At 40.6% G+C, this 25,493-nt stretch overlaps 1 protein-coding gene across 6 annotated transcripts in view; it reads left to right on the forward strand.

The window, feature by feature from the left end:
• Positions 1–4,530: 4,530 nt before the first annotated feature.
• tlk2 (tousled-like kinase 2) overlaps positions 4,531–25,493 on the forward strand; it is a 206,894-nt gene continuing 185,931 nt past the window's right edge. For 4 of the 6 annotated variants that reach the window (XM_072561854.1, XM_072561849.1, XM_072561855.1 and 1 more), the window contains exon 1: positions 4,557–4,657. The gene's annotated coding sequence lies outside the window, so the exon portion shown is untranslated. Of the gene's footprint in view, positions 4,658–25,493 lie in introns of all 6 variants that reach the window. The other 2 variants (XM_072561853.1, XM_072561852.1) reach the window with 2 other exon arrangements.

The following is a 25,493-nucleotide window of genomic DNA, read 5'->3' on the forward strand; positions in this document are numbered from 1 at the left end:
ACAGGTATGGTACAAAGCTAACATGGAAATATTATGAAGGAAACTCCAAATAGTGTCACTTTAATCCTTCGGGTGAAACCTACTCTTTCTAACCGGTTAAATGTTATTTTCTCAGTAAGTGAACAGAATAATTCCAAATTCAGATCCCAACATGAGTGCTGTAGTCAGTTCTGGACACCACAATGGTAAAATCAGATGTTGACCCTGGATATAGTGTGACACAGCTTTCGCAGAATGGTGCTAGCGTTTAAGCTTAAATTATTAGAAGAGGTTTCAAAGACGTAGATTGCATTCATTGGAGGAGAAATTGAGCAATTAAATGATTGATGCTTTAAAGAATTTGATAGATAGGTAAAGAAAAACCATTTCTTTATTAGGAGGGGCAGATCATTAAATGTTGGGGCCTGAGGACATAATCTTAAGTCTAGAGTTGCTCATTCAGGGATGAAATCAGAAAGCACTTTTTTCCCCCACAAAGAATAGCAGAGATTCATCATTCTCTCTAACAAAGGATGCTAGGTCAATTGGCTTTTTTTTGTTGTTTAAGGGTTTCAAGGGAAAGGGAGCTAAGGTGATAAAACAGAACTGAAGTACATTAACTCATGTTCACATTGACTTGTTGAACTGGCCCTTTTTAATTTTTTTTGTTCACTGGTTGTGGACCAACATTTGTTGCCCATCCCTAACTGGCCTTGAACTAAGTGGCTTGCTGGGTCAACACAGACAACAGTTAAGACAACCATATTGCTATTGTTCTGAATTCACATGTAGACCAGGCCAGGTAAGGGTGGTAGAACTCCTTCCATAAAGAACATTTAGTTAGCGAGTTTTGATAAGATTTGTAGCTCAGGTTGAAGTTCTGGATGTAGGTTTGCTCGCTGAGCTGGAAGGTTCATTTTCAGACATTTTGTTGCCATACTAAATAACATCATCAGTCAGCCTCCGAATGATGCACTGGTGATATGACCCGCTTTCTATTTATGTGTTTAGGTTTCTTTGGGTTGGCGATGTCATTTTCTGTGGTGATGTCATTTCCTGTTCTTTTTCTCAGGGGTGGTAAATGGGATTAAAGTCAATGTGTTTATCGATAGAGTTCCATTGGAATGCAATGTTTCTAGAAATTCTCGTGCGTGTCTCTGTTTGGCTTGTCCTAGGATGGATGTGTTGTCCCAGTCAAAGTGGTATCCTTCCTCATCAGAATGTAAGGATACTAGTGAGAGTGGGTCATGTCTTTTTGTGGCTAGTTGATGTTCATGTATCCTGGTGGGTAGTTTTCTGCTTGTTTGTCCAGTGTAGTGTTTGTTACAGTTCTTGCAAGGTATTTTGTAAATGACATTAGTTTTGCTTGTTGTCTGTATAGGGTCTTTCAAGTTTATTATCTGCTGTTTTAGTGCGTTGGTGGGTTTAAGGGCTACCATGATGCCAAGAGGTGTGAGTATTCTGGCAGTCATTTCTGAGATGCCTTTGATGCAGGGGAGAGTGGCTAGGGTTTCGGAACGTGTTTTGTCTGCTTGTTGGGGTTTGTTGCTGAGAAATCAACGGACTGTGTTCATTCGGTATCCGTTCTTTTTGAATACACTGTATAGGTGATTTTTCTCTGCTCTGCGTAGTTCCTCTGTGTTGCAGCGTCTGGTGGCTCGTTGAAATAATGTTCTAATGCAGCTTCGTTTGTGGGTGTTGGGATGATTGCTTCTGCAGTTCAGTATTTGGTCTGTTTGTGCTGTTTTCCTGTAGACACTAGTTTGAAGAACATTTAGTTTCCAAACAGTAGTCTGGTTTATGTAGAATAGAACAGGGGTATGTGGACAATCTTTGTCTGAATAACATGCATCTATTACACTACTAGATATAAGTATGTATTCGACCAAATTGTTGACCAGTTGCAATGTCTGAATTTGAGCTCTATATACTTCATACAGAGCTTTTGGTTTTCTTTGCTCATTGAATGGGAGAACGTGAGGACTGCAGATGCTGGAGATCAGAGTCAAAAAGTGTGGTGCTGGAAAAGCACAGCTAGTCAGGCAGCATCTGAGGAGCAGGAGAGTCAACATTTTCAGCATAAACTCAAGACACTCCTCATGAAGAGCTCATGCTCAAAACATCAACTCTCCTGCTCCTCAGATGCTGCCTGACCAGCTGTGCTTTTCCAGCACCACACTTTTGACTTTGCTTATTGAATGCCTTATAAACAATGATCATAAGTGCACTTAGTTCACTTGTACTGTGATAGATTCTCAAGTTATGTTTTAAGTCAGAACCAGCCCAAAGCTATAAGAATTTATTTGACTGTTGAATCTCTAGTTGCTAAATGGGAAGCAAGACTAAATGTAGTATTCAAATTCAGCAGTATTCAAGGATTGGAGGACAACTGGATTGAGGAAGGCAGGAAGATAGAGAATGGGGAAGGTAATTGTATATCCAAGATAGATCTGAAATTTGTAAATCGGTCATTACATCCTCCATGACTATTGTGGTGTACCATCCCTGTTTACTTGACATCTCCATGTGTCTCAAGATGGTTGACCTTGTCACAGCCTCCATTAGCTCTTAGCAGATAGAACTCTGGATTAACATCACAGCTGAAAGACAACACTTCTGATATTGCAGTTTTCAGTGCTGCCCTGAAGTGTCAGCCTGGACAAAGAGTTCAAGACCGAAAATGGATGAAGAAGAGATGTCATTGCTAAGATAAGTTGACACACAAAAGATGTGATGTTAAACAAAATCAATATTTTACTTTTCAGATTGAACAAAACAACCTTAGTTATTTGGGAACTGATTACTCAGTAACATGTGAGTTGACCTTGTAGTTTAGATGTTAAATAAATTGATGTCTTTCTCAGTTGCATGATTCATAGAAGCACAGGGGAAGATCTCCAGATGTCCTGGCCAATAATTACCCCAAACTAGTGTCAATATAACAAACTATTATCATATGATTGATCTCATTGCTGCTAGCGGGACTTTACTTCAATAGCTATGAAGTGTTTTTGATCCATGAAATCATGCAATGTATTATTATGTAAATTATTTATTTCCTTCTGGAATATGAGGTCATTCTTGGCAGCAAAAGCTTATTGGTTAACTTTTACAATTGGGCAATCTCCGTATGTCCATTTTTGCCATTACTTTACAGAAAATTCTATAATCAATTATCTAGCAATCACTCTGCATAAAACATTAATAAACACAATAACAGTACAGTACTCCCCTGAATGTAGGATAAACATCTAACCATTAGTCAAGTCCAAAATCAAAGGGCTGATGATACAAGATGTGGGCTTAGAATGGGGGTGCGATCAAGGCCTTAATTGTATTTTCTAAAACGGACATGAAAATTAATTAAAAATTATATTATTTAATGCTTCCACATCATCAGACACAAAACAAACAGAAGAAAGAAGAATCTGTATGGTGCGTAGTTTAGGAAGTTCCACTGGAAAACAGGTCTATCCAATTGAAAACCGGACAGGTGCCAGATCAAATGTTAAACTTCATGAACTGGAGCAGTTCAACTTGGCTCACCACCATCTTCTCAAAGGTAATTCATGATAGGCAACAAATGCTACCTGAGCCATCTTGTGAAATAATTATTTTTTTTAAATCATGATGGGACCACGATTAGTTTTGATCTGAAGTCTCTTTTTGGTGAAACATCCATTAAGTCCATGGTGCTAAACGTCACTGAAAACAGCTGGAGTCACAAGGAACAGAATTAATCAGACTTGAAAACAAAATTTGCTCATGATAAAAATGCATTGAAAACCACCACCACCACACAAAGTTGGGACCTTAAATCTAAGACACATGTAGCATCTCAAGTGGACATAAAAATCGCATGGCATTCTATGGAAGATAAGGGACATTGTGGCCAGTATTGTCACTTAATAGATTGGTCTTTTCCACATTGTTGTTTGTTGACATGCAGATGGTCTGCTAGCTTATCCCACATTCCAACAATGACTTAATTCCAAAAATATAAATCAGTTGTATATCTGAAGGTACCATTTAAATTCAAGATCTCTTCTTTTTAAACAGATGGAGGCCTTGTTGAGAACTAGCCCGATGGCAGCGTAAGGAACACCCTGACGCCAGAAGCTTGAGATTCCCTGCTCATTGTGCACTTGTATGTTTTATGTGGGGATTGATGATGGTCATATACCTCAAATCCTCTGGTGCAAGCAACACAATTGGAGGAGCTCACTTCCCTGGCGGTGGTGGAAATAAATTGCAAGAAGTTTGAAATTGTGCAGACATTGCACCCACAGGATGAGAGTTTGGGTGTCGAGTCTAGAGGGGTGGGAGGAGTTTTTGTTGTAATCTCGCGAGAGGACACACTCCGCTTTATTGTTGATTAACTTTTAATCGCTCGGCGGGCCCTCTCTCCCCCTCCCCCTAAAGGGACATCCTCGCTTTAAGAGCCAGTGACTCCCCGGCCTCTGGGACCGATGTCGCGTTGCTCAGGCCGCCACCAGTCCCCGTGATACTCCCTGGTTGTCCGCCTGTCTCCGGCTCGCAGTCTCGGGGGGGGGGGGGTGGTGGAGGGGAGCGGATTACTGACTGACCGCAGGCCCGGCCCCGGTCACAGGCCAAAACTGTCCGCCGTGTGAGGGATCCGCTGCCGGGGGAAGACCCAACCGGACAACAGCAGCAGCAGGTAAGGCCAGCTGCTTGGTGCCGGGGGGGGGGAGGAGGAGGAGGAGGAGGGACAGGGCCTCGGGACCTCCTCCTCCATCTACCCGGCTTTCCCGCACGGCTGCTGCAGGTGGTTGTCCCCTGGAGGGGGGTGTGGGGAAGGGACGGACTCCCCGGCCTGTTTCTAACGGCCGCCGCCTCGCCTGTGGCTCCTGAGGCAAACTTCCAGCCCGAGGCCTGAGGCCTGGGGGGGGGGGGGGGGGGGTGAGTGTGGGAGAGAAGCACCTTTAGCCGTGGTTAAGAGAGGGGATGTCACCGAGGGGTTTATATTCAGACTACCCCTCCCTTGCTGGAGACATGGGACTGGTTATTTTCTCCCCTCTCTTCCTTTCCCCTCTTCTTTGCCCCCCCACACTCAAAAAAAAGTTGCTAAATAGTGTCCTCGGCCCGCGTCTATGCGCATGCGTTATTGTTGTACGGCGGTGGTATCCCTCGCAGTGCGCATGCGTACTCACGGCTATCCGCCTAGCTACCAACGAGCGCATGTGCAATTGACAGGTAGCGGGCACTGCGGCTGCGCAAGAGGTCCTAGCGGCAGAGCTCTTGCAAAATAGTGAGTTATGATTTTCTTTGGGGGGGTGGTGTCTGAGGGGAGGGAGTGGAGAGAACGAAGATAAAATCTCCTTGGGGTATTTGTTATGTAGCACTGAAAATAGGGAAAGACCTTTTTTTTTCCCTCACTCAAACCATCTTTTTTTAAAAAACTTATCAGTCTATTTCACCCCTCTGGGTGGGTAGGCATCTTCCCATCTCCTAGCCCCTTCTCCTAACCCCACCCCCTCTGCTCTTGTTCCTCCTTTGTTGCCCACTCAACCAAGGTGAAAAGGTTATTTTTCATTTCTAATCGTGTCAAGTCTCTAAATATAAGACCCCCTAGCCCATAAAGAAGTTAGAAAATATTTTTTCTACTTTGCCCAGTACTGCCTAGGGATGCTTGCATGCTCCCATCCTTTTAAAGTATCATACTGGTATAAACCACTCTTACCAGATCATTAAAAATCGAAAGCTTAATTGTATACAAATTTTTTTTAGTTTGAAGCTTATTTGACTGTCTAAACATTATGCATATGGTTTTGGATGTCTTTTAGTACTCCTGGAATGTGTTCTAAATTTATTCCTGGAAGATCATCTAATTCTGAATTGTTGAATGCAAACAGTGGCCACATTTTCTTGTTATATTTCTACTGTGTAATTAAATTTGAAAGTTGCAGTGATTTTTGATAAATGTGTATTTATGATGCATACGTTTTCTGAAAAATAACTTTTTTGCTTTGTTTATCGCGTTACAGTTTTCCCATGTTCTTTATGGGTTGTGATTGTTTGCCTGTCTTTATTGAAAGAGCATCATTATCTGGTTCTTGAATAACCTTTTTGCCCTCAAGACCATTTTTCTATTCATTTACTGGAAAACTAGATTTTTGGATTATATCTCGACACTGGCTGAATGTAATGTGGGGGTAGCCTTAGCATGGGTTTTGGCCAACCTTTGTGTAAGTTGAGACTGAAATCCAAGCTATAAGTTTCATCCTATTACCATGAAAGATGGCATGCATAACTTTCTGGGCACTTGACTACATATAATTCTTGTCTGTGGATTTGTTAATATTAAATATCAACAAATATTTTTATTCTGTCTAGGATATCAGCATATTTGTGACACATTAGTTCTGATAGACTCACTAGTTGTGACAGAGAAATTCCCCTCTTGCTGCTTTGCAGAACAGTTCCTGATAGCTAGCCATAGCTGTAAGAATTTATTCAGCATTGACTTAATTTTGTAAGGGGTGAATGGGAAATGCAGAATGACTTTATAAAACTGGAAGGTGCTGGCTAATACCTGCCCTGGTATTACTCTGTTGGAATATTTTTAGACATGTTTTCATTTGTCTAACTTGTGCTCAATCTTGTATCTACTTGAGACACAGCTTGTGATACCTGCCTTTTGCATGCAGACTGAGTCAGACTAGAATTATTAGTCAGATTTAATTTCAGATTGCGTATGATGTACCAGACGTTTTCCTTTAATAGCTGAAGAATTGCAAATGCTTTGTTTTTGCCTTTTTGGTGTTTTGGCATAACTATTTTACCAGCTCCTAAATGGTAATTCTTGCCTCATTTGTCTTTTTTAACAAATGAATCAAAATAGCCTTCAGTCAGTTGACCAGTTAAGGGTACCTAAAAGGATACAGAAGTGAATTAAATAGTCTTGTAATCATGTTCTTTTAAACTGCCAGTGAACTGAAACATGTTCTGGAACACCTCTGTTCTCCAGGTGTAACTTGATGGAGAAAATAAGCTTGCAAGCTAGAACCTCCATTGGCATTGATAGCTCATTGCAAAGTCTCATGCATTTGACACATGACTCAGTTTGATTGGGGGAAGTGGGTGGCACTGCAAGAGAAGCGAACTCTTGTTTGAGAGGCTTTACTTCAGGATTTATTCCACAGTCTTCATGAATTGTGGCTATACCACACTCATTCCAAAGTTGTCACTGTATTCAGCCATTTTGTGCATTGGATAATGTATATGGGCTGACCTAACCTATAGTGCACATTTTTCTCCCCCATTGGTGCAGATTCTACAGTGGTGATGCTAAGTTGTATATGTAAGTTTTGCGTCTGAGAGGCAAGGAATGCTAAATATTTCAAGTTTCCTGATCTTGCTTTCCAAGAGATATTGAAGACCAAACTGATGTGCCAGGGTTTGTTAATGGCCTTAATAATCAAGATCATGCCGGGACACCATGAAACTGTCAATTCCAGTTTGTTCAGTTGTGTATAGACAAATAAAGTTTTGGATCAATGAGTCATATGATGAATTCAGAATTCCTTTAGTTTATATTTTCAAATGTATTTGTGACCCAATGGTCGTGTAAATATCATCACTATTGTGATGGCGCGATGCTGCATTGTATTTACAATTAAGCTGAAAATGTGTTGCTGGAAAAGTACAGCAGGTCAGGCAGCATCCAAGGAGCAGGAGAATCGACGTTTCGGGGATGAGCCCTTCTTCAGGAATGAGGAGGGTGTGCCAAGCTGGCTAAGATAAAAGGTAGGGAGGAGGGACTTGGGGGAGGGGTGTTGGAAATGCGATAGGTGGAAGGAGGTCAAGGTGAGGGTGATAGGCCGGGGTTGGGGTGAAGAGGTCGGGAAGGAGATTGCAGGTTAGGAAGGTGGTGCTGAGTTCGAGGGATGGGACTGAGACAAAGTGGGGGGAGGGAAAATGAGGAAACTGGAGAAATGAGTTCATTCTTTATGGTTGGAGGGTTCCTTTTACAATAAAGCTGGCAGTATTAATAGCTGCATGTTTCTAGTGAACTTACTATTTGAGTAAGAGACGATGCAGATATTGGACTAGACATTAGTGCAGGCGTGTAAACATTTTGACAGTAAATCATGTGACCTGGCAGGAAGTTCCAGCAACACTAAACTAGGGCATCAATTAAAGACTTTATAGATGTATTATTTCTCCTCTTTCCTGCAAAGCTGTAAATGGTACCTTTTTTTGTTTTTGTTTTAGTGCATTGTCATTGAATAGGTCATCTTCTATATTCTTGTATGTTTGAAGTTTACTTAAAGTTTGATTAGTGCTGCTGCTGTACCAAACTACAAATGTTTTTACAAAAGAAATTTTGGAATTTGCTGACGGTGAAGACTAAGTGAAGGGCCAAGGCCCACTGTTCAGAGCACCATCAAGGCTGAAGAGATAGGAAACAAAGTTCCCTCCCCCAAAGTAGAGGATCAGGAGGTAGCATCAGAGTGATGCCCATGACTGAATAACTGTGTACATAAATACTGGATAGAGTAGGTTTTGTAGCCTATAGGACTACTTCTTCTCAATCTAGATTTGTTTTCCCCAACGTAATAAGAAAACAACAAAGAAGCCATAACTTTCTGATCCCTGAAAGAACAGGGCTAGGTGATGGAACAAAATGAAATTTGATTTCATTTTCTAGTATTTTATTGAGAATTTTAAGGTTCTGCTTGAACCACTAGCTGCTATTTGGAACATATATATTGCAGAACTGCTAAATTCAAAACAAAAAAAAAAGGTAGGGTCAGATAATTGTAGACTATTCTTTAAACAAATAGATGCAGACTAAAATTGATTGTTCTTACTTTTTAAATTCTATTTTTAAAAATAAACTTGTGTAAAGTTTTTGTTTATATAATATATTTTTATACAAATAACACACTCCTCGGGATGTAGAAGTTTCCGGCTGGTCCTATCAAGTTGCCCTTGAAAGTGATAGTGAACTTGAACTCCTGCAGTTTATTTGGTGTAGGTAGATCCACAGTATCATTAGGAGAGGAGTCCCGGGATTACTTTTTTTTTTGACATTAATGGAACAATAATATTTCCAATTCAGGATGATGATTGACTTGGAGAGCAACTTGCAAGTGGTGGTATTACTATTTATCTGCTGCCCTCCTCCTTTTATAGATGGGAATGAGCTTGCAAGGTTTCTAAGGAGGTTTGGTGAATTTCTGCAGTGCATCAACACAAATTTGTGGAATGTAAGAATGTGGTGTATGTCTTGTAATCAAACAAATGTGTAAATCCTTTTTAATGTGTCAAATAGATTAGTGATAACATTTTAAGAAATATCAAAGACCACATGGCTTGGCTTGGCATTGAAGACAATGTGGAGACTAATGGTCAATAAATGCACTTCACCCAAGAGGGGTAGGCACCCAGGGTCACCTAACCCAAATGTGAATTATGTGGACCTGGAAATAATGGCGCTGTATCAGCTTGCTGATGTCACAAAAATAAATCTCTGGGACTTCACCTAGGATATTTTGGGACGTACCGAAGAAATTGTGGGGCCCCTTGCAGAAATATTTATATTATCTGTAACAGAGGTGCCACCTGTCTAAAGATTGACTGACTGATATTGTGCCTTTTTTTTTGAAGAAGGGTTTTAAGGAGAAGAGAGAACTATATAGATTTGTGTGTCTGACTTTGGCAGTGATTCTGAAAGATAGGATTTATATGTATTTGGAGAAGTAAGGAATGATTGGGGATAGTCAGCATGATTTTGTGCAAGGGAAGTTGTCTCATACTTGAGTTTTTTTTTAAGGAAGTAACCAAGAAGATTTGGCACAGTGGTTAACACAGCACCAGGAACTCAGGTTCAATTCCTGCCTCGGGCAACTGTCTATGTGGAGTTTGCACATTCTCCCCGTGTCTGTGTGGGCTTCCTCTGGGTTCTCCCGTTTGCTCCCACAGTCCAAAGGTGTGCAGGTTAGGTGAATTGGCCATGCTAAATTGCCTGTAGTGTTAGGTGAAGGGATAAATGTAGGTGAATGGGTCTGGGTGGGTTGCTCTTCGGAGGGTCGGTGTGGACTTGTTGGGCTGAAGAGCCTATTTCCACACTGTAAGTAATCTAATCTAAAGTAATCTAATTTGAGGGCAGAGCTGTCGACATGTTTTACTAAAGTCCAAGTAAACATTTTCGCAAGGTTCCGCATAGTAGATTAGTTAGTAAAGTTAGACCACATGAGATTCGGGTTGAGCTTGCCAGTTAGATACAAAATTGACTTAACGACAGGAGACAGTGAAGTTAGAGGGTTGGTTTTTTTTTCCCAGACACACAGCATCCGACCAATGATGTTCAACAAGAATTTGTCCTGTGTCCACTTTTGTGTAATTTTATATAAATGAATTTTTAGATTAGAATATAGGTGGCATGATTAGTACGTTTGCAGATAACACCGGATTTGAAGGTATGGTGGATAGTGAATAGGGTTATCTAAGATTACAAAGGGATCTTTATCAATTGGGTCAATAGGCTGAACAGTGACTGATGGAGATTAATTTTGGATAGATGCAAAGGCAGGACTTGTACAATGAATGGTTGGGCCCTGGGTAGTGCTGTCAAACAGACACCTAGGGATTCAGGATGTATAATTGTTTAACATTTGCGTCACTACAGGGTGGTTAAGAAATGACAGCCAGACTACTACGACCACTAGGACTCATAACCGCACACAAACCAACAGCCACTCTCAGACAACAACTCGCCAGGATGAAGGACCCGATACCCAGCACGAGCAAAACCAACGTAGCGTACAAAGACCCATGCAAGGACTGCACAAAACACTACATAGGACAAACAGGAAGACAGCTAACAATCAGTATTCATGTACACTTGTCCCTTATCTCAAGAGGGTTGGAATATAAAAGTACCGTTGTGCTACTGAGACTTTATAAAGCTCTGGTTAGGCCCCATTTGGAGTACTGTGTCCAGTTTTGGTCCCCACACCTCAGGAAGGACATACTGGCACTAGAATGTGTCCAGCGGAGATTCACACGGTTGATCTCTGGAATGGTAGGTCTAACATATGAGGAACGGCTGAGGATCCTCTGATTGTATTCATTGGAGTTTAGAAGATTAAGGGGAGACTTAATAGAGACATACAAGATAATACATGGCTTGGAAAGGGTGGACGCTAGGAAACTGTTTTCGTTAGGTGAGGAGACTAGGACCCGTGGACACAGCCTTAGAATTAGAGGGGGTAAATTCAGAACAGAAATGCGGAGACATTTCTTCAGCCAGAGAGTGGTGGAACTGTGGAATTCATTGCCGCAGAGTGCAGTGGAGGCCGGGACGCTAAGTGTCTTCAAGGCAAAGATTGATAGATTCTTGTTGTCTCGAGGAATTAAGGGCTGTGAGGAGAATGCGGGTCAGTGGAGTTGAAATGCCCATCAGCCATGATTTGAATGGCGGAGTGGACTCGATGGGCCGAATGGCCTTCCTTCCACTCCTATGTCTTGTGGTCTAACACCAACTAGCCATGAAACGACACTACCAGCTATCCTTAGTAGCTGCACACACAGATGACCAGCAACATGAGTTCGACTGGAACAACACTACTATTATAGGACAAGCCAAACAGAACAGCCAGGGAATTCCTAGAGGCATGGCACTCATCCACAGATTCTATCAACAAACACATCGACCTGGACCCAATATACCAGCCACTGCAGCAGACAGCTGGAACTGACAACTGGAAGTGGCAGAGACAAACCGCTATATAAATGCTGGAAGAAACTACACCCAAGCGCTTAGCAGGAGGCTCCCAAGCACTGAGGATGTCACCTAGACAGGGGACGAAACATCTGCAACACAAATTCCCAGCTCGGCGAACAGAACCACAATAAGCATTTAGCATACTTGCCATCAGTGCTCGCTCCTTTTGAGTATAGGAGTTGGGACGTTATGTTGAGGTTGTACAGGACACTGGTGAGGTCTCTTCTGGAGTACTGTGACCAGTTCTGGTCGTCTTGTTTTAGGAAGGATATTTTCAGTTGGAGAGGGTTCAGGAAAGATTTCCCAGGATATTGCCAGGAATGGAGGGTTTGAGATATAAGGGGAAGCTGAGACTGTTTCCACTGAAGTGTAGAAGGTTGAGGGGTGACCTTTTTTAGAGGCTTAAAATCATAAGGGCTATAGAGAAGAATAGCAGGTATAATAGGGGCCATATTTTTAAAAGTGAGATGAAATGGCAATTTGCTTTTTATTTCAAGTGATTCGTGTGGAATGAACTTCCAGAGGAAGCAGTTTATCTGGGTACAGTTACAAGGTTTAAAAGACCTTTTTTAGATAAGGATGTGAATAAGAAATGTTTGGAGGGATATGGGTAAATGCAGACAGGTGACACTAGTTTAGTTTTGATTATAGTTGGTATGGATGGTTGAAGTAAAGGGTCTGTTTCCATGCTGTATATATAAAAAGAACTTGGTTAGTTGCAAGTCAACTTGCAAGCACTTCTCAATAAGAGACATGCAGGTAGGCATTTGGGCAGTTAGAATTGTAGTCATGCAGTCCTACAGCGTAGAGACAGGCTGTACGGCCCAAACTGGTCCATGTTGACTGACTGATTTTTGATGACATTTGGGGAAATGTGTGGCAAATGTTTAAAAGGGGCTAAAAGTTGAGTTTGGAATGGTTTGAGTGCAAGTTGGATGTGAGCATAAGAGTTCTAGGTAAATGGAAACTTCAAGTACAAAAGCCAGATGATAGCTTTGTGTGCTGATTATTTATTCAGATGAGCATTTGGTACAAGCAAACTGCTGGAGAAAGCTGGCAGCATCTGAGGAGGGAAAGCAGAATTAATGTTTTGAGTTCAGTGACTTCTTTTTCAAATTTCAAGCATTTTTAGGTTTTTTTTATTTTAGTTACAATTTAGTTTCTTGTGATGAGTACCTCCATGAAAGATGATACCACGTTCCTGGAAACAATATAGAAGATATTTACTAAAATGAAATGAGAAAGTAGATGCTTTAGTTATGAGAAGTCTAGGGACATTTTTGGTGCTGATAGTGCTCCAAATTGAAGCTTTTCACAGATTTAAATCTAAGTGTCTTTTTATTTACTTATCTGTACAGAGATGTTATTACATACCTCAGGAGCAGTAAGACTTGAGCCCATGTCTCCTGGCTCAGAGAATGGGACACTGTCACTGCAGCCCACAAGAAACCAAAAATACATTTTTGTTTGCTGACTTCTTAAATTTAAGAGCAAAAGGGGATGGGGATATCTTCAGAGGGTTGTGAAAACTGAAATGCCTGTCCAGGAACTGGTTGAGGCAGGATCCATAAATTACTTTTTGAAAGAAAAAGTGGATGAATATTTAATAAAGAAACATTTCATGGGAGGGGGAAAGATTAGAGAAACAGGATTCACTGGGCAGCTCTTCAACTGTGGACCGACTGGCTTCATTCTGTGCTGAGGGATTTAACAATGTAGAATATGTGGAGTTGGGTGCTCAGATAACGTGGTCCATATTTTAAGATTATTCTTACTACTTCAAACATTTTCCATGGGCTTGAAGTTTCCTTTTTGGTTTCTCGGCATAGTCAGAATGTGCACTTTTTGGTTTTGTTCTTTCTCTCCCTGCCCTCCCATGAGGCTATAGAAAGGATGCATTGACTCAGTTTGTATACATGCTGGAAGACTTGTTACTGACATTAACAATTTGATAAGTACCTCTTCCATTGCACCTCCAACAAACTCAAAAACAACTTTTCCAAAAAAAAATTCTCAAGTTTAAACATGATAATGAACTCTTGCACCTAAGTGAATGGATGAAATTGTGCTGTTTAAAGCAGGCATGCTGCCCCTTTTTTTTAATAAAATATTTTTAAAGAAGTGTTTTTGAGGGAGGCAGGCTGAAGGGCCTGCTGCTAACCTGTTTAAGGTATATAGTCTGGGCTCTTCTATTTCGGTTCTGAAAGCATGTCACATCCAAAACATTCATTTCATTTTAAATGTATTTGTTAGCCAGCTGTACGGGATATATACAGAACTAGTCACTTGTCAGGTGGGCAATCAGAATTCTAATGTATGTTTGAAAGGAGGCATCCACATATGCTGAATGAGGAGTGGTATACATTTGGTCAATGGAAGTCTGTGCTTTTTCCCTATTTCAAGTTATATTAGCAGAACCAGGTATTTTATCATTGGTATCATTTCTAAAATGGCTTTGGTTCAACCAGCTTAAGTTTGTTTTTTCCAAACTTAGTTTTCAGTAAACTGATGCATTGTTTTCTGGTTGAAGACAATATTGACAAGGCATGGGCTAGCAAGTACTGTGCATCTTCAATTAAATATAGTTAAGATAAGATCAGATGTTTTATGATATTTCCTCCTTTTTGTTATATTTTGTATAAAACTTTGTGGTGATGTCACAGCACCTTGTCCTGTCTGTGTTCAGTGTAGCAGGCAGTTGAGCATCTGTGGGTGCAGCTTTTATTGTTCTCCTGGGTAACGTGATTTTTTTTTTTAAAAAATGAAAGTCATTGCATTTTTTACTTTTCTGAACCCAAACTGCCATCTCTGGCCCAGTTTTTTTGGGGAGAAAAAAAACACACCAGAGACAAACCTGTTGTTTGCCTACCCTAATCCCAATTTTAAAAACTGTCCCAGATTTGTAGATGACACCAAGATGGAGAGGTGGAATATGTTGAAGCTACAGAGGGACTTGGATAGGCTCAGAGTGGGCAACAAGTGACAGATGGAATATAATTATGGGAAACTGAGGTTACGCACTTTAGTAGGAATAATATGTATAGATTGATTTTTCTAAATAGGAAAAGGCTTCAGAAAGGGAGACCTAGTTCAGGATTCTAGTAAGGTTGACATGCAGGTCCAGTTAACTATCAGGAAGGCAAATGTGCTACTGACAATGCAACAGTAGGAATTTAGTGCTGAGGCTGTATAAGGCTCTGGTCAGACTGCATTTGGAATATTGTGAGCAATTTTGGCACCATACCTAAAGAGACTATGTCCTGACATTGGAGAGGGTCCAGAGATCATTTAAGAGCATGATCTCTGGACTAAAGTGTGTCACACGAGGAGCAGTTGAGAATTGAGTCTCTACGTAAACTAATTTGGAAGGATGGGAAGGGTACGATCTGATTGACACTTAGAATACTGAGAGGTCTGAATAGCATGAACATGGAGATTTTTGACTAGTAGGAGAGACTAGGACCCAAGGTCACAGCCTCAGTGAAAGGATGACTCTTTAGAACTGGGTAAGGAGGAATTTCTTTAGCCACAGGGTGGTTCATATCAGTGATTTGGCTTTCAGTGCTTTGCAGCATTGAATGTATTTAAGACAGATGTTCTTGATAGGAGAGTCAAGGATTGTGAGAAGAAGCCAAGAGAATGGGTTTGAGAAAGGAATCAGTCATGATCGAATGATGGAGCAGACTTGATAGCAAAATAGCTTAATCCTTTTCCTGTCTCTTGTTGTCATTTTTTTTTAAAATGGTGACTGTGGAAATGTCATCAAGTGTAATTTAAAACCCAAGTGATTCATTAATGTCCTTCAGAGAGGAAATCTGCCGTCCCTGCACGGTCTGGCCTAAATGCAACTATAAACCAACAGCATTATGAATGTGTGTTCACAGCCCACTGAATTGGCCAAGGAAACTGCTCATTCAAGTGGCAGCTAAAGGTAGATAATAAATGTTAACCTTGTCAGTGTTGCTCACCTCTCAGCATCAAAACTTTTTTTTTTTTGAAAAGGCTGATTTTTTTTTTACTTCTGTTTGCTCTTCAATCTGTAGGGGAAGTTATTATTCAGAATACCTTTTTACTATTACTGGTTCTATTTAAATGCAGATAATGGATCTGTGTTTCCCTCCTGAATTGACAATATAAAGACTCTAACAAATCGAATGATCATATGTCGAATCATGTTTTTTTTTTGCTTTCCCTGTTTATACTTTCATTAATAGTGACTCTGGGCATGTTCTAGGTTTACTCTGATGCGGTCAGGTGCAAGATTGCTGTGGGCTGCAAGAGATCATTGAAACCCACTTGAATTTGAAAGAGTTCAATTGTACATGATTTTTATATCCAAACAGTGAAAGGGCCTGGAGTTACCAGTTTAAAAAAAACCCAACTTGAACTTTTTTTTGAGGGTGTGTGAGAATGTCTGTTGGGTATAAACAGGTAGGCAAAGAGTTTTTTGTGAAACAAGAGGCTCAGCTGAGCATGACTCCGATCAGATAAGAACTTGCAGTTAAGTGGGGTGCTGGAGGCAAGGGTAATGGGTTAACAAGGTGGAAAAGCATTCATTTATGTAGAGCCATTTTAACAATATTGAAGCATTCAGTAAGTAAGGTCAGCTTAATGAGATGAAAAGTAATTCATTGTGTGAAGCTAGTAAGGTTAAGAACACTTATTGTGTAACAACAGCAGATGGCTTAATCTTTTTATTATTCTAATTTATCATAGAATCTGTACAGTATGGAAACAGGCCCTTTGGCCCAACAAGTCCACACTGACTCTGAGTAACCCACTCAAACCCATTTTTTTTTTCCCACCCTGTATTTACCCCTAGCTAATGCACCTAACCTATACATTGCTGAACACTTTGAGCAATTTAGCATTATGTATTCACCTAAACCAGGACCCCTTTGGATTGTTGGAGAAAATACATGCAGACTGGGGAGAATGTGCAAACTCCACACAGACAATTGCCTGAGACTGGAATTAAACCCAGGTCCCTGGCACTGTGAGGTAGCAGTGCTAACAACTGAATCACTGTGCTACCCCAAAAAAACAATTGAATCCTATCCCACAGTCCCCACATTTATGTAGATCCTCCCCACTATGACTCAGATTGTGTTTTGACAATCCAATCCGCACCCAGGACATGTATGGTTTCTTCTCCTGGGAATGGTGCTTTCTGTTTCCATAATCAAAAGCCATGAATATACAGATTGTAGAAGGAATATGATGTGTATGAAGAGTTTTCTCTATGTTTATAGAGATGTACAGCATGGAAACAGACCCTTTTGGTCCAACCCGTCCATGCCGACCAGATATCCCAACCCAATCTAGTCCCACCTGCCAGCACCCGGCCCATATCCCTCCAAACCATTCCTATTCATATACCCATCCAAATGCCTCTTAAATGTTGCAATTGTACCAGTCTCCACCACTTCCTCTGGCAGCTGGTTCCATACATGTACCACCCTCTGTGTGAAAACATTGCCCCTACGGTGTCTCTATATCTCTTTCCTTTTCCTCCCCCTGGCTCCAACCCTGGCAACATCCTTGTAAATTTTTTCTGAACCCTTTCAAGTTTCACAACATCTTTCCAATAGGAAGGAGATAAGAATTGCATGCAATATGCCAACAGCAGCCTAACCAATGTCCTGTACAGCTGCAAAATGACCTCCCAACTCCTGTACTCAATACTCTGACTGATAAAGGGAAGCATACAAAGTCCAAATGTTAGTGAAATTCTATTCCACTTAACATGCAGTACACATGTTGCGTTAAATCTCTAATCCAGTAAATTAGATCCATGCTAAACGTTAAAATGCAGCTTTGGAAAGTTCAATTTGCTGCCGTTTTGAGTTAATACAATAATACATTACTTCAAATATAATGCCATTTTGGGTCTCTCACAATTTGTGAGCCTATAATTTTGGTCTGATCAAACAGCTGATTCCCACTTAGAATAGTGCAGCACAGGAACAGTTCCTTCAGCCCACCATGTCCGCACTGACCACAGCGCCATTGTAAACTAAATGCATCTGCCCACATGTCATCCATATTCCCCTCTTCACTTCCTGTTCATGTATCTGTCTAAATGCCTCTAAGTGTTAATATCGTATCTGCTTCTACCTTCTCCCCGGACGCTGCTTTCAGGTACTTGCCATCCTCTGTGTAAGAAGCTTGCCTTTACACCTGCATTTAAACTTTACCCCCCTCATCTTAAGCCTGTGCCCCTTTAATATTTGATATTAACACCCTGTGGGAAAGAAGAATTTGACTATCTGTTACTCAAATAACTCTATATTCTTCTAGCAGGTTGCCCCTCAGCCTCTTTTTTTTTTTGTAGGGGAAACCATCCACGTTTGTCCAACTTCTTTATAGCTAATATGCTCCATCCAGGGAACGTCTTGCTAAACCTCTGCACCCTGTTCAAAGTCTCCATATCCTTGTTTCTATCTTTTCCTTCAGCGGCTGCTCAGGTGGTAGCAGTGACAGTTCTAAGGAATGAGCTGAGCCATTTTGCAGTCATCTTATTTTACATTAAATCTGATTCATTCATCTGGGCTGTTTACTCCTGATCTCAATAAAAATACACACTCCTCATATATCACATGCAGTAACTAAGGTGTCATTCCAATGCAGTGTCAAGTCATAGACTGAAGCTCTCTCTGCCTCAGCATCTGAAAATCTGTTCACTTGTGTGAGCTCTAAGTTTGGGAGAAAGTGAGGATTGCAGATGCTGGAGATCAGTTTTTTAAAAAAATGTGGTGCTGGAAAAGCACAGCAGGTAAGGCAGCATCCGAGGGTACTGAGAGATAAATAGGAAAGTAGCTTGGAAGACGATGATGGGGTGGAGTGGATAGGTGGGAAGGACGATGGATAGTTCAAGAGGGTGCTGAGTTGGAAGGTTGGATCTGGGATGAGATGGGGGTGGGAAGATGAAGAAACTGATGAAATTGACATTGCTTGTGGTTGGAGGGTCCCAAGGCAGAAAATGAGGCTTTCTTCCTCCGGGGGTTAGGTGGCTCTGATTTGGCAGTGGAGGAGGCCCAGAATTTGCATATCGTTGGAGGGGAAGCTGACCCCTTCAACTCCACCAAGGGCATGCAAGTTCTGCTGCTGCTTCTGCCCCACCCAGTTCCCGATGAAGGGCTTATGGCTGAAATGTCAACACACCTGCTCCTTGGAAGCTGCCTGACCTGCTGTGCTTTTCTAGCCCAAAAGTGTGGTGCTGGGAGTTTGCCACCTAAAATGTGGTAAAGTCCTCATTTTCTTACTGCTGTGGTCAGGTCAACATTTGTTGACCATTTTCTCACCATTTGGTTGAGTTGGCCAAAATAAAAATACAATTAGTGTTTCTCATATCCTGAATGCATTTTGGCCAATGAAATGCAGTCACTGTGGTTTTTAATATGGAAAACATGGTGGCCAGTGTGCTCACAGCAAACTCTCTCATATGTAGACTAGTAACCAGATCTATTTGTGACTGTTGTTTTGAAGGGTAAATGCTAGCTAAGTCACCAGTGGGAACTTCTCTGCTATATTTGAATGCCAAAACTACTCTCCATATTCCAAATGCAGTCTGAACAGAGCTTTATAGAACCTTAGCATTACATCTGTAGCTCTCCTGAAATGAATGTTAACATTGCATTTGCTTTTTCAACTATTGCTAGTGCTTAAGAGAATCCTGAACTTGACTCTAAGTCCATTTATTCTTCAGATTTCTAAAGCCTTTCCATATTTAGAAAATAGTCTGCATCTCTGTTCTTCCAATGCAAGTGCATAACCCCTCTCTTTCCCACATTCTATTCCATCTGTCATTCTCCTGGCCCATCCAAGTTCTCCCACCATGCCCACGCTTCCTCAACACAATCTGTCCCTACACCTATCGTTGTCATCTGCAAGCTTAGCAACAATGCGCTCATTTCTTCTTTCAGATCACTTAATATATAACATGAATACCTTCTGGACAGTATCATGCGATGCTTTCAGAGGGTTGAAGTTTTGGCCGAATGGTCTGCTCCCATGCTGTAGGGATTCTGATTCTTTTAACTGTGGTCCCAAAACAGACTCTTGCAAAATTCTACTAGTCACCAGTTGCCACTTTGAAGAATACCCCTTTATCCTTGCCTTCTGCCAGTTAGCCAATCCTCTCTCCATGCCATACCTTACCCCTCACACTAGAGGCTCTTATTTAGCAGCCTCCTGTGCATCACCTTATCAAAAGCCTTCTGGAAAACTTAATAGATCATTAATACCAGCTCTCCGTTGTCTAATTTACTTGTTACCACCTCTGAATTCAAACAGATTTGTCAAGCATGACCCCTCCCCATCTATGCTGAATCAGCCATCAGCCCTATTTTATCATGCACCTCCAAGTGCTACATAATCTATTCCTTTAATAATGGGCTCTCAAATGTGACCAACAACTGAGGTCAGGCTCACCACTAGCCTATAGTTCCTAGCATTTGCATTATTCTGTGATTGACTCCTTTATCATTGCTTCTGAACAATCTTACCTATGGCATTGCAACATTCCCTCTTATCAGTCTTGGCTTGAGCACAAGTTCATGGTCCTGGAGTAGAATATGAACTACCACTGTGCTACGTGTAACAACATTGTAACTTCATTTTTAAAAAAAAAATAACAGGATGTACCCATGGGTGGATGTGAAAGGTTCCTTCACACTTTTTTGTTTTGTTAGAAAGGGCAAGTGTGTCTGTGTGTAGGTATCTCATTGCTAATGAGAGCTTGTATGTAATTTTGTAGCTATGTTCTTGACGTTACAACAATAACTATACATCAAAACAAATTCTAAATCTGCAAAGTACTTTTGGACGTTTGGAGGTCATAAACTATGCCATACACTTCAAAGTGCAGCAACCGCTGATTTGAGAATGTTTAGGGTATAATCAGGGAAAGAGTTCTGAATTTTGTGAAACAAGAGGTTCAGCTGAGCATGACTCAGATCATATAGCCCCTTACAGTTAATAATGCAGTACTGGAGGCAAGGGTAATGGGTTAATAAGGTGGAAAAATATTCATTATGGTAGAGCCATTTAACAAGATGAGGTAGCATTCAGCATGTAAAGGCAGTTAACAAGGTGAAAAATATTCATTTATGTGAAGTCACTTATTTGTTGTGTAACAACAGATGGCTTAAGCTTTACTGTTAATAGTCACCCAATTGATATCTGTTGCCTTATCTGGATGTTCCTCCTTGTAAAATGACTATATAGTTCATTGCGAAACTGCTGTTCCAGAGGAGACTGAACTCCTGTCTCTGTGCACATGGCAATTGTTCTCTCTCCCTCTAGAGCCCAGAATAAAGATGAAGGTAAAACTACACTGTCTCTGAGTGTTTTGCTTCGACTGGGTGTGGGAGAGGGGGCAGGATGACAATATTTGCACAGTCAGCAGGATCCAAATGAAATATTATGATCGGACGGTGTTGTCGGCTTACCGGAATATTGGCATCTTGAGACGGACCAAGTTAAGAATCCTTTGTGCCGGAGACAGTCCCCTTGCTTGATTACTCTCCATTCTAAGGATTCCTTGAATGGTAACTAGCTCAGTTGAGAGACACAGTTTCACAAGCGCACTGGCAGGTTGAGGTTTGAGTCCTCTGCATTGTGCTGTGGTTAAAGCCCTCTGTGTCTGAGTGAGTTTTGAGCCAATTGAGAAAGGGGTTTAAGCCCCCTAGTAGTGGAATTTGAGGCTCTGAGGCTTTCTTATGGGTGAAGAGTGTGCCATGTGGTCCACTGCAAGGGCTTTCTCTTTTTTTTTAATCAATGTAATTTCAGTGAGTGGAGGCAAAAAAAAGCTGAAATTTAAGGCTGTACTTTACTTGGACCAGAAAAGGCAGTTTTGATGTAAAGTTTGATGTTTTAAAAATGTTGATTTTGTTAAAATAACTGTTTTGCCTCATTGAATCGGGATCTCAAGGTGTTTTTTGTCAGCTATGTAATGGGGCAGATTTTGTTTTTACATTTGAATTTTAAAAAGGACATAATGTACAATTATCAAACTTATAACCTTTTTAAAGCAAATTGAATGTGTTGAGCCCCTGATTTTGTTTGAAATTCTACAATGCCTGGTTTAAAAATAGTTGGATTGTGGTCAGGCTTCAATCAGATGAAAGTATTATATTATAATATCTTTGTTTTTAATGCAGAGTATTCACAAAAAGATGAGTGAATTTGATGCTCTAAGATGTTAGAGAATATTAGAACTTGAGGCTGAGCTGCTTAAATTCTCTTAATTATTGTTAAGACTACATTGAACTTGCAATATGAAGGGAATCAAAGAATGTTGATCTCTACCAAAGTTGCCATTGTAATTCTGACTTTTTTTATTTGGGAAGTTTCATTTTGAGAACACGCTTTAAAAATATTCGGCATTTGTTACCCACTAATATTAGAGATTTAAATCTGAACTGAAACTGCCTCTTCAATGGCTAGAGTACAGGAAACTTTTTTTTCTTTTGTTTTCTTGCTGTTCTGTCATGTCTACACTGGATGCAAAACTGTTTAATGATCTTATGGCTCTCCTGCACGATACTGGAAACACAAGCCTTGTGCCATTGTCACTGGACTGTTGATCTAGAGACCTAAAAAAAATGTTCTGGCGGTGTTCAAATCCTGCCTCAGCAGATGGTGGAATTTGAATTCAATAAAAAAAAATCTGGAATTAAGTCTAAGGATGACCACTAAACCATTGTCTTTTTTCTTATTTTTTGTTGTAAATATCCATCTGGTTCACTACTGTCTTTTTAGGATGGAAACTGCTATCCTTATCTGGTTTGGCCTACCTTTTTTTTGATTCCAGGTCCTTAGCGATGTGGTTGATTCTTGATTGCCCAGAGGCAGTTAGGGATGGCTAATAAATGCTGGCCCAGACAGCAGCACCCTCACTCCATTTTTTTTAAGAAAAGCAATAGGATGTTAATCTTTTTGGAATGAATTATTTTAACACTTAGGATTTCAGAATGTCACTTAGCTCTATAGTACAAGTCTGATCCACTGTTTGCATGATTAATGTTAGAAATGGCACCTTTATTTTTTGAAAACTATTTCAATGGCAGTGGTCTGCATTGGGAGAGTGGAACTGGCCATGTTCAGTCTAAGTTGTAGAGACTGCAAGCATATAACCCCTTGATCTACTATTTTGAGGTGAACATTAGTTCATTAATTGAAAAGGAATCTTGCAGGACGGTATTGACTACTAGGTGCAAGCGGCACATTTGTTTTGAGGGGTACTTGCTACTTTAAGATGTTGAAGCTAATGGTTTTTAATTGTTTTTGAACAAAGTTCCTGTTTTTTTTCCCTTTTTACATGGCAAACTGTTGCCAGTGAAACCTTCCTGTGTCTTTAATTTATGACTCAGTCATAAAAATTCACATTTCTTGCATTTCTTTTATGATATCTATAAAAGAAACAAAGCTGTTGATTACAATAGGTTGGCAACTATCTTACCTAGTGCAAAAACACTGACATTAGTTCTTAAAACTACCTATCCTGTTAGTTTTGAACTGTAATAATCAACACTATAGTTAAGGGGTGGTTACTTAATCCCTTAATTCAGAGGCAGACTCCACTTAATTACCTCACTGGCTGTATTTTTTAAAAGGATTGTAGCGTAGTTGATGTTCAGTTCATGGAAAGGATGTATGTAACTTATTTTACCCACATTTTTGCCTCTAGCATCATGCACGTGAGCAGTTGCAATGGGTTAAGGGGCAATGGGATGCCCACCTTCAAGTTTTGAATCAACTGTTCATTTGCATCACATGGCTTTAACTGGTATTCCTTTGGGCATGAAATGTTCTAGTCTGCAATCCATTGCTCGTCCCTTTCAGCTCCTTTGAAATGTACTAAGGGCAAGACCTGATTTTTAAATAAGGCTTATTGGTATGCCATGCTGACTAATTACTGAAGGTGAATGATTTTTCTGGTAATCAAACTGTTACAGTTTCAAAGCAGGAGGATGGAATCTGAAATGGGGGATGCCAAATCCCTTTGACAACTTAAAAAGAAACATGTTTTACAAAGGGGAAAATTTGGTTGTCGTTGAAGCAGTACACTTGAATATTGCAAGATGAACTCCTGTGACAATGTGTTGCTTGTGTAAAAGTTTTTACATTATAATTTCAAATTGCTGCCATCAGCCTTTTTGTTTTATGCTGTGGTTGTATAAGCTTAAAATGGTTTTTACAGTTGGTTTTTCTGGGGTCCTCATTTTACCGGAATGAACACCCTGTGCTCTCTGTCCCTCTCACTTGACACTGTTCTTTGTCTCATTTTCACTAAAGCCTACTCTACTGACCTACTTGCTTGCATTTTGTTTTCTTGTTGCTGAAAATTTGACTGATTCTGTCTCCCTCTCTTTTAAGCTTCTTCAACAGCTCTTCTGAGCAGCAGCTTGTCTGTGTAGCTGCCCTCCTGCCTCCTGATCCTTGGAGCCATGGCAGCAAGCTGGTTGTAAAACTGTGGGGAAACACCAAGGCTAGTCGTCAGGAAGACTTGCAAACTGGTTTTAATGAGTCCTTGCTATATGATATTTGTGGGTGGCTGCAAAAGACATGTTTATGGGACCAAGTTGCATAAAATGGTTTTCACGTCATATAATATATTATGTTCGGAGGGGCTAGATTTCCAAGTTTATATTACCAAGCATCTTTTGACGCTTCAAATTGAAAGACCTGCAAGTTTCTCATGTCCATTACTATTCCACTGAAATTTGAGCAGCAGAGCTGGATTGGGTCCAAGTTGTATTGTCCTATTCATTGTATAACTAATGTAATTCAGTGAGTTGTTGTGACCTGGAATGCATTGCTAGAAAGAATTATGGTGACAAACTCAGTAGTAACGTATAACAGGGAATTGGATTTCTACTTATAAGTGTTTATAACTTATAAAGAGAGGTGGGACTAAGTAGTAGGTTGCGATTTTTGAGAAGATTTGTAGCTCCGGTTGAGGTTCAGGTTGTAAGTTTGCTAGCTGAGCTGGAAGGTTTGCCTTCGGATGTTTTGTCACCATACTAGGTAACATCAGTGAGCCTCCAATGAATAGCTGGTGTTATGTCCTGCTTTCTATTTGTGTGTCTTGGTCTCTTAAGGTGGGAGATAACAACAACATTTTCCAGTTTTTTTTTCCTCTCTGGAGCGGTTGGTAAGTAGTGTCCAAATCCATTATTGATGGAGTTCCTGTTTGAATGCCAGGTCTCCAGGAATTCCCATACGTGTCTTTTAACCTCCCAGGAAGGATGTGTCACCCTTCTTTGCCTGTATGTAAGGATACTCGTGATTAATTGATCATGTCTTTTGGTGGCTATTTGGTGTTTGTGATCATGGTGGCAGTTTTCTGCCTGTCTGTCCAATGTAGTGTTTGTTGGTCCTTTACATGGTATTTTATAAGTGACATTTGTTTTGCTGGTTTTTTGTATAGGGTCCTTTTTTTTTTAAAAAAAAAAGGTTCATCAGCCACTGTTTGTGTGGTGGTAGGTGTGTGGGCTACCTTGATGCCAAGAGATCAACGTAGTCATTTCAGAGATGCCTTTTGTATGGTAATATGGCTAGAGTTTCTAGACGTGTTGTGTCTGCTGGTTCGGGTTTGTTGTTTAGGAATTGGCAGACTTTGTTTATTGAGTACCCATTCTTCTTGACTGTGCGGTATAGGTAATTTTCTTCTGCTGCTCATCCATTCCTGGGTGCTGCAGTGAGTTGTGGCCTGTTTTTTAAATAATGCAGTTCTATTTGTGGATGTTGGGATGAT

The sequence above is a fragment of the Chiloscyllium punctatum genome, chromosome 42 (genome assembly GCF_047496795.1).
Source record: "Chiloscyllium punctatum isolate Juve2018m chromosome 42, sChiPun1.3, whole genome shotgun sequence".
NCBI classification, from domain to species: Eukaryota; Metazoa; Chordata; class Chondrichthyes; order Orectolobiformes; family Hemiscylliidae; genus Chiloscyllium; species Chiloscyllium punctatum.